Source organism: Orycteropus afer, unplaced genomic scaffold (genome assembly GCF_000298275.1).
Source record: "Orycteropus afer afer isolate SDZICR_OR568_19922 unplaced genomic scaffold, OryAfe1.0 scaffold00175, whole genome shotgun sequence".
Taxonomy (NCBI): domain Eukaryota; kingdom Metazoa; phylum Chordata; class Mammalia; order Tubulidentata; family Orycteropodidae; genus Orycteropus; species Orycteropus afer.
Genome location: NW_006921762.1, coordinates 7,131,581 through 7,141,008, shown reverse-complemented (window position 1 = coordinate 7,141,008; position 9,428 = coordinate 7,131,581).

Below are 9,428 nucleotides of genomic sequence, written 5' to 3'. Positions count from 1 at the left end.
CCATAAGTCTTTGTAAACTCTGTGGTGGAATTTGCTGTGAGCAACTGAGGAACTCCTGATTGTAAAAGTTATCCACCTGGGGTATTTCTGTTGGGTGCAACACAAAGCAACGTTCTGGGAGGGTCCTGCTCTCTCTCAAATGCTTAGAATTCTGATGTTATGATTGCTTAGTTTGGCCACTCTGCCAGGTTCAAAACGAGGCCTCCTAGAGCAGAAGAAGTCTCTCTCTCTCTGACTGCTGGTTGAGGAAGACGTGCTGCTGAAAGAGACATGCACTCCTGAAAAAGACACTCACTTTTGGGAAAGAGACACAAAAGACACACATTGCTGAGTGAGACACCAAGGGACATGCACTGCTGGGAGAGAGACTGTGAGAGACTGCTGGCAGAAAGATGGCAGACTGGGAGAGAGACTGGGCATTCTTCCTGAACTTGAATTGTAGCCTGGTGCTTCCCTAATACACCCCATAATCTGTGAGTTCTGTGTGGCCACTGCAGTGAATCATCGAACCCAGGAGAGAGGTGATGGGCGCTTTGGGAGGAACTGTTGGTGAAAGAGCTGAAGGGAGGCAGCATGTCTGGCCTCACAGGAATAGGCCTTGGGCTATTGATGGTGATTCTGTCTTCCTCTTGTGGGGTTAGAGGAAGTCAGGAGATGTGGCCTCCTTGTCTTTTTTGCACCTTTCCAAAGAAATATTCAGGTATTTGTCTTTAATCTCATTAATTTTGTCTTCCATTGCATCAATTCTACTCCTTTGCCCTTTCAATGTATTATCTATTTCTGACAATTTAGTATTAATCTTCTGGATTTCTATCTGTAGATTTTGAATCATTTCTAATTTTTCATTTATTTTGTCATTTTGTTCTTGTATTTTCTTCCAAAATTCTTCTAGGGTTTTGTCTGTGTTTTCCTTGCTCTGTCTCTCAATCCTTTGAAGATACCTAAATATAATTCTTTTGAATTCCTTGTCAGGGAGTTCCAATGCTGTGTGTTCCTCAAGGATGTGTTATGGGTCTGTATCCTGGTCCCTTGTTTCTCCTGCTTTATCTTGCTTCTTTGCCTGGACTGTGATGCTCTGTTGTGTCTGAGGCATTGTGATTTTTTTGTGTTTATATTTAATTGGTGATTGTATGTTGGAGTGCCTTGCCCCCAATTTTTGTTTTCTTTGTATGTTATCTGTGCAAGCAGGGCACTGTGCTGTGCTCCTCTATTCACTAGTTGGCCCCTCTGACCTTGGCAAACAGAGTTTATTCTGGAATCTAAATGAGAATGCTATCACTTTAATATCCAAAATGGCCACCACTTGTAAACATTCAAAATGGCTGCACCTTCCAGGCAGCGAAAAGTCAACAGCTCAGGTTGTCTCCATCCTTGCTGTTTCCCTTCCTAGTTATAGGCCACCAGTGCAATCACCCTGCAGCCCTTGGTGACCAGGGCTGATCTTTAGGTGAAATCTCAGGTCCCAACACACCACTTGAAAATATTCAGGCTGTTGGTCCCGTCAGAGTAGCTGACAGTCCACAGCTCTGACCATCTCTGTACTCACTGTTTTTGTTCAGGTTTTTCCACTAGTTGGTGCCTAATCCACTTCTGTATAATTCCTTTCAAAGCTCAGGGCTCCAGGATTATCTTCCATATCTCTGTCAATTGGTTTTTCTTTTCTTTGTTGAAGAGGATTTGTGTCGCTTGTCTGCATATTCTTCCATATTACTGGAAGTCTCTACCCTAGAAACTTTAATTTTACCAACCAAACAAGCAAGAGGAGCTCTGGTGGCATAGTGCCTAAGGCATTTGACTGCTAACCAGAAGGCTGGCAGTTCAAACCCACCAGCCACTCCTTGGAGGAAGGTTGGGCAATCTACTTCTGTAGAGATACCAGATCAGAAACCCAAAGAAGGGTCACTATGAGTCAAGTTGACTAGACAGCAGTGAGTTTCATTTTTTTTGGTAAACAAGCAAGAGTCCATTTTGATTGCTTCAGTGCCCACAGACATTTACAGATAAATAAAGAAAAATTGTGTGAACCATTTTGTTTTAAATCTTTTTTTTTTTTTTTTAACTTCTTATTGTGATTTGGGTGAAAGTTTACAGGGCAAATTGTTTTTCCATTCAGCAGTTCTTGTATATTTTGTTTTATGGCATTGATTGCAATCCCCACAATATAACAGCACTTCTCCCACCTCCTCTCTTACCTCCTACCTATGGATACGATCTCTCTTTGTCCTTTTTTCCTATCCATTTCTGCTTTCTGAGCTTTATCCCTGGGCAAATACTGCCCTTTTGATCTCTTATGGTTGACTGGTGTTATTGTTCACTTCATAGGTCTGTCAATTGTTTGGCTAAAAGCTGAGCCACAGAAATGAGTTGAGTTCCAGGCCCACAGGGTGACTAAGGGCCATAGTCTCGGGGGTCCCACCAGTCTCTAGCAGACCAGTAAGCCTATTTTGTTGTTGTTATTGTTTGTTTGTTTGTTATGTTAAGTTATATTGTTGAAGCATTGTTGGAAGCGAAAATTTTAAGCATGGTTTTTACCTATCAATACAATTAATAATTAGATCTTAACCTGTATAAACAGTTTTCTTTTTCCTTTTAATTTCTTTTAAATTTTACTGAAAGAATGAAATCATCTCTGCTATTAACAATATTTTCCAGATCCTCTCAATGAAAAAAAAAAATGAGTCTTTATAAACAAGTCTGTGAAGGTATGGCTGTTTGGGAGTCAGTCCTTCAAAAAAAAAATCTGGGTTTCCAAGCTAATTGCTTCAGTTCAGCAGGGATAGAGAGTTTGTACAGTTATTTCTCACATCCCTTTGGGATTTTATTACATAAACAGATAATGACACAGTCACCACACAATAGTCCACTGAATGGTGAATATGTTTTTCTCTTATTTATAAATTCTTTCATAATGAATATGCAATTCTTTTTTTCTGACATAAATTTGAGTGCTATAAACATCAAGTCAATTTGGTAAATGTGTAAAATTTGGAACTGGTTCCAATTTTTTAAATGTTTCTTCATTCCTTTTAAAGTGAACTAATATAAGGGAAACTGTTTGTCTCCTTTCTCTATATGATTAGAAAGAGAGTAAGCTTGCAGTTGACACAAAAAAGATTCCAAAAATGTATTGTTCGACCCAAGGTACAAGTGGTCTCTATTTACCTGGAGCAACAAAGAAAGAAGGAGACTTAAGATTAGGAGGAAGAAACAGAGTGTGTGGCTAACTTCCCCCATATCAACTGCCTCCTTTGCCATGAGATCAGAAAAACTGAATGGTGCTCAGCTGCTATTACTGAACATTTTGAGCAAAGATACTATAGAAGAATCCTGATCAAAAAGGGGAAAAGTAGAATTTCTGTCAAATTCTCATAAACCCCAAACTTTCTGGAACTATGGAGGCTGGATGAATCCCTGAGGCTATTGCCCTGAGATAATCTTTAAACCTGAAACCAAAAATACCTGAAGTCTTCTTAAAACCAAACAATAGTTTAGCTTATCAAGCAAAGAATGTCTGCTTTAAGCATTATGCTCTTTTAAGACCCATCCAAATGGAATCAAATTAACAGCCTCAACTGTTTCTTAGATAGAAAATTTAGAAGGTAATGAGTTTATGTTAATGGAGGAGGAACAACTCAGAAAAGAAAGGTGAGAATAGTTGTACAACTCAAAGAATGTAAACAACGTCACTGAATCATACATGTAGAAACTGTTAAATTGGTGTATGTTCCAGTGAGATTTACATGTCATGTAGGGGAAATATCATCACCTAAATGAGTGATTTTCTCCATTGCAAACTCTTTGATTTATACCAATTTAAATCCTATGGTTTTCCTCTACAGAGACAAGCTGTCTACTAACATTTGAGGCAGCAGTCCCTATTCTGTATGTGGTATTCTTTCTGCTTAAATATTTTGGGAAAGTCCTTTTATACCTCATTTGTGCAGAACTATCCAAAGAATATGAAACACATTCAGACCCTTAGCCTGCTCAAACAGAGCCTGGGCCATCTGTGTTTCCCTCCTAAAGGAGTTGTCATATAGCAGAGAAGCATCACAGCTCTCTCCTAACGAGCATGGAGGATCAAGGACCCTGAATCACCTTAGCGTCTTCTTTTCTACTTTTGTATGGAGAAAACAGAAAAATCAACTTCTGCCTTCCCAATTAGACACAAGAACCAGTCCAAAATTTCAGCATGCCATTTTTATATACAAACAGCCCACAGGCAACAGCACATAATAACATCTTCCTCCTCCTCTCACCTCCCACTCCCTTCTAAGGGATGAAACATCAAAGAAAGTGAACAAGTGGATAAGCCAATTTAAGAAATTGTGGGTGAGGTTTGAAATATGTTATACATGTTTGGGGATGCAAAAGCTCCCAAACTGTCAGACCCCAAAACCATGAAAAGCCTTCATTCTTATCTGAAAATTCATGGCACTCAGAATCTGTACTAACCAGTTTTTCCTTAACCATATGTTAACCAACATTTTAAGTTCTCTTCCCACTTAAATGTTCACATTTTCTCAGTCTTTAACAGAGAGAAAGACTTGACTTTATAAAGTAGTTAAGCTTTAGAAAGATTTTTTTGTAAATTAGCTTTTTAGAGATAAAATCATAATTGACATAAGCCACTGGCCTTAACCTTTTAAAGGATTCTTGTAATGAATTTAATCAATCACTCACCAAACCAAACTCACTGCCATTGAGTTGATTTCAACTCACAGAGGCCCCCATTGGGTTGCCAAGGCAATAAATCTTTACAGAAACAGATTGTCCCATGCTCGTCCATGGAGCAGCTTGTGGGTTAAAACCACTGACCTTTAGGTTAGCAACCAAATGCCTTAACCACTACACCACCAGAGCTCCCTAATCAATCACTAATATTTAAGTGGGTCTACTTGTTGCTTGGGTCCATGCAGGGCTCAAGTGGTTTGCTCTTAGCTACTAACCTGAAGGTTGGCAGTATGAATTCACTCAGTGGCACCCTGAAAGAAAGGCCTAGAATCTGCTTCCGTAAAGATTACAGCCAAGAAAATTCTATAGAGCTCAGCTCTAATCTTTAAAACAAAAGGTCACCATGAGTTTGAATTAACTTGAAAACATCAGATTTGGTTTTAGTTTCTTATTTGATACTTTGTAAGCTATCTGAAAATACCTTTATGTTAGTTCAGTTGTTTATTCTCCGTTTTACCCACAAGAATGGAAGCTTAACAACCTCAGGGACATTTTTGTCTTTTCCTTGCTTCATCTACTATACCTAGAACATAATAGGTGGTCAATGAATATTTTCTGAGTGAATATAAATATGTCAACAGCTAGCCAAATGTTTTTTTCTGTCTCTAGAAAACCACCTGAGTATCTCTCTGCCTGCTATAACACCCCAGACTGCTTTTACTTGAGTTGCTATAGCTTTGCTTTACAGAGTTTAAACAGCAGTACACTAACAAACTGCCTTAAAGATATTCCCATGGTTACTGTTTGCTTATGTCATCAAAGTTATTCCTTGGGGTTCGCACATTATTCCCTTGGAACAAATCTAGGACATGTACAAGATGTGAGTTTAGTGTAGCTGATGATCCTTGGAAAGCTTCACAGTTTGTTAAATTATTTTGTTAAAACCAAGAAGCTATAGTTATTCCGACATAGACACCCCTACTTCAAAATATGTGTATCAGCTTTTTACTGTACAATTTTATTCTCTGATGCACAGATAAAGTGCTGAACTAAGGTTGGCATTCTTGAAAACAGGGTGTGGTAGTTATGTTTGTGTGTCAACTTGGCTGGGCCTGGTTGAGTGGCTGGGCAGCTGGTGGTAGTTATTCCCCATGATGAGACTGGCAATCAATTCCATGGTGGCATCTACCACAAGCAGCTGAGTAGCTGCCTTTGGGATGTGGTCTTTTTCCTGTATATAAGAAGAAGCCTTGGGAACGGTCTCTAGCCTATGGCACGCTTGGACCCTGCATGTAGCCATGTCATTGTTCAGCAGCCTGCCATTCTCTGCCAACCTTGGGACTTACAATGAACTTAAGTTAATGGCCTGCTGTGTGGTTTGGTCACATCGGGACTGTGCCTTTTTACTTGTCAACCTTGGGCTTCTCAGCCTCAGCCGCCAGCAGCTGTCTGAGTGAAGAAATGCCTCCAGCTCCAGTGGGCTGGGAGCAGGAGGCAGAGCTGGACCCCCAGGTTGAGGGGCTTTCACCCAGCCCCTAGATCCTGGCACTTTAAGCTTGGAGTTAAAGCCTCCAGACTGTAAGAGAATAAACTCCTGTTTATTAAGGCCATCCCATTTGTGGTATATTCTTCTCAGAGTGGCATTAGGTAACCAGAACACAGGGCTAAATAGGGATTTTCTATAGGTACAGTCAACTCAAAAAATGGAATTAAGCAATTCCAACTGATACATGTCACTCTCTCTCTCTGCCTGTGTAGTGGTTCACAGAAGCAAGAGGAGCTCACCCATATGATAGTTTAAAAAAAAAAAATTGGTTCATGTATATCTGTTGCTGTTATTGTTATTGTTGTTGTTGTCAGATGCTGTCAAATTGGCTCTGACTCACAGCAACCCTATGTAGAATAGAATGAAATACTGTGTGGTCCTGTGCCAGCCTCACAATACTTGCTATACCTGAGCCCATCATTGTAGTCACTATATCAATCTATCTCATTGAGGGCCTTCTCCTTTTTCGCTGACCCTCCACTTTACTAAACATGATATCCTTCTTCAGGGAATGGTCCCTTCTGACAATAAGACCAAAGTAGGTGAGACAAAGTCTGGCCATTCTTGCTTTCAAGGAGCACTCTGACTGCACTTCTTCCAGGACAGATCTGTTAGTTCTTCTCATAGTCCATGATACTTTCAGTATTCTTCACCAACACCACAACTCAAAAGCATCAACTCTTCTTCGGTCTTCCTTATTCATTGTCCAGCTTTTGCATGCATATGAGGCAATTGAAAATACCATGGCTTGGGTCAAATGCACCTTAATCTTCAAAGAGACATAGTTGCTCTTCAGTACTTTAAAGAGGTCTTTTGCAGCATATTTGCCCAAGCAATGCATCATCTGACTTCTTGACAGCTGCTTCCATGGGTGTCAATTGTGGAACCAAATAATATGACATCTTTGGCAACTTCAATCTTTTCTCCATTTATCATGATGATGCTTATTGGTCCAGTTGTGAGGATTTTTGCTTTCTTTATGTTTAGATGTAATCCATACTACAAACCATAGTCTTTAATCTTCATCAGTAAGTGCTTCAAGTCACCTTCACTTTCACCAAGCAAGGTTGTGTCATCTGCATATCACACGTTCTTAATGTCTTCCTCTAATGCTGATGTCACATTCTTCTTCATACAGTCCAGCTTCTTGGATTATTTGCTCAGCAAACAAATTGAGTAAGTATGGTGAAAGGATACAACCCTGATGCACTCCCTTCCTGATTTTAAATCATGCAGTATTCCCTTGTTCTGTTTGAACAGCAGCTTACTGGTCAACGTACAAGTTCCTCATGAACACAATTAAGTGTTCTGGCATTCCCATTCTTCTCAATGTTATCCACAATGTGTTATGATCCACACAATCGAATTATTTTGCATAGTCAATAAAACACAGGTAAACATCTTTCTGGTATTCTTTGCTTTCAGCCAAGATCCATCTGACATCAGCAATGATATCCTTTGTTTCACATCCTCTTCTGAACCCAGCTTGCATTTCTGGAAGTTCTCTGTCAATATACTGCTGCAACCATTTTTGAATTATCTGCAGCAAAATTTTACTTGTGTGTGATATTAATGATATTGTTGGATAATTTCCACATTCTGTGAGGTCACTTTTACATGTAATGGGTCAAAGTATGGATCTCTTCCAGTCAGTTGGCCAGGTAGCTGTCTTCCAAATTTCTTGGCAAAGACGAGTGAGTGCCTCCAGTGTGGCATCTGTTTGTTGAAACACCTCAATGGGTATTCCATCAATTCCTGGAGCCTTGTTTTTCATCAGTTCCTTCAGTGCAGCTTTGAGTTCTTCCTTTAGTATCATTGGTTCTTTATCATATTCCATCTCCTGAAATGGATGAACACTGACCAATTTTTTTTTGGTACAGTGACTCTGTGTATTCTTTCCATCTTCTTTGCTGTTTCTTGCATCATTCAATTACTGCCCACAGAATTTTTCAATATTGCAACTTGAGGCTTGAATTTTTTCTTCAGTTCTTTCAGCTTGAGAAATGCCGAGCACGTTCTTCCCTTTTGGTTTTCTAACTCCAGGTCTTAGCACATTTCATTATAATAATTGACTTTGTCATCTCGAGCTGCTCTTTGGAATCTTCTGTTCAGCTCTTTTATCTTGTCATTTTTTCCATTTGCTTTAGCTACTCTCCATTCAAGAGCAACTTTCAGAGTCTCTTCTGACATCCATTTTGGTCTTTTCTTCTTTTCTTGTCTTTTTAATGACCTTTTGCTTTCTTCATGGATGATGTTCTTGAAGTCATCCCACAGTTCCTATGGTTTTCAGTCACTGGTGTTCAATGCATCAAATCTATTCTTTAGGTGGTCTCTAAATTCAGGAAGGATATAATCAAGATCATATTTTGGCTCTCATGGACTTGTTCTAATTGTCTTCAACTTCAACTTGAACTTGCATATGAGTAGTTGATGGTCTGTTACACAGTTAGCTTCTGGCCTTGTTTTGGCTGAAGATATCGAGCTTCTCCACCATCTCTTTCCACAGATGTACTTGATCTGATTCCTGTATACTCCACCTGGCAAAGTCCATGTATATAGCTGCCATTTGTGTTGTTGAAAACAAGATATTTGCAATGAAAAAGTTGCTGGTTTTGCAAAAGTCTATCATGCTACCTCCAACATTCCAAAGCAGTATCTCTATGGAAGTAGATTGCCCAATCTTCCTTCTTAGGAGTGGCTGGTGGGTTTGAACCACCAGCCTTCTAGTTAGCAGTCATATGCCTTAGGCACTATGCCACCAGAGCTCCCAAAGAATAACATAAATAATTCAAATATGCAAAAGCAGTATATTTCTTAGCAACAGAGTGAGAGAGGCTTTGCATTATAAAACTTGGAAGTTTGACCTGACCTGCTTCTCTTGCTATGCAATAATCACCTACAAAAATTAGTCTATGAAAATTGAACTCATTCATTATTAAGCAAAAAAAAAAAAAAAAAGATCCTGGTTTAGCATTTCTACAAATAAAACAAAAGAAAAAATGTGAAAACAATTAGAAAATATATCGATGGATAAATCATACTGACCAGGAGAAAAATAGCAATTAAGAAACAGATGAAAACCATAACCAACATTTTCACTATGAGTTTTAAAAAATCTTAATTTGGAGCTCTGGTGGTGTAGTGCCTAAGGCATTTGACTGCTAACCAGAAGGCTGGTGGTTCAAACCCACCAGCCACTCCTCGGAAG